Consider the following 710-nt stretch of genomic DNA (forward strand, 5'->3'; position numbering starts at 1 on the left):
TTTGCCTCCCACTCTAGCCCCTAATATCAGTTGCTCATTTCCCCGCTCCTTCCCCCCCCCCTCCCTCATGAACCCTTCATAGTTCATAAATTATTATAGTTTTGTCAAAGTTACCCTCAACAAAAATTCTTGATACAGGTTCACAAGTATGAATTACCCTGATGCTGTAGCTGAAATGCCAGAAAATCTGACAAGATCAACAACTGAAAAAAAAAAAAAACCCCACCCCCAGAAGCAGTGAACACAACAGCGTGTGCTCGTAGCTCTTGCAGGAAAAACCACGGGATTCTGGGTGCCATTGCAATTGGGTAACAGCGACAGCTCAGACCTGAGCACGTTAGAAGCATCAAAAGATAAACTGCACTAGAATTTTCTCCTTGAAGACCTATTAATACATGTAAGCTGGATTTATTTTGTTGTGACTAACCACAGGGATTTTTTTATTTTAAAAATAACACATTTAAAAGGCACAGTGTGGGCATTGTGCCCGATCTGACCCCACCACACTGGGGTGAAGGGGGGCAAAGCAGTGAAGTCTGGGAGAATACCAAAAATAGACTTTGGGGCCAGAGCCTGGCACCCCATCAGAATCGACTGGAAAACACTCCTGAAGTCCAACAAACAGCCCTGGAACTATTTAGAACAGTGGTTCTCAACCTTCCTCATGCTGCAACCCTTTAATACAGTTCCTCATGTTGTGTTGACCTCCA

This window comes from Echinops telfairi, unplaced genomic scaffold (genome assembly GCF_000313985.2).
Source record: "Echinops telfairi isolate 266 unplaced genomic scaffold, ASM31398v2 ScPeMD7_5;HRSCAF=22, whole genome shotgun sequence".
Classification (NCBI taxonomy): Eukaryota; Metazoa; Chordata; class Mammalia; order Afrosoricida; family Tenrecidae; genus Echinops; species Echinops telfairi.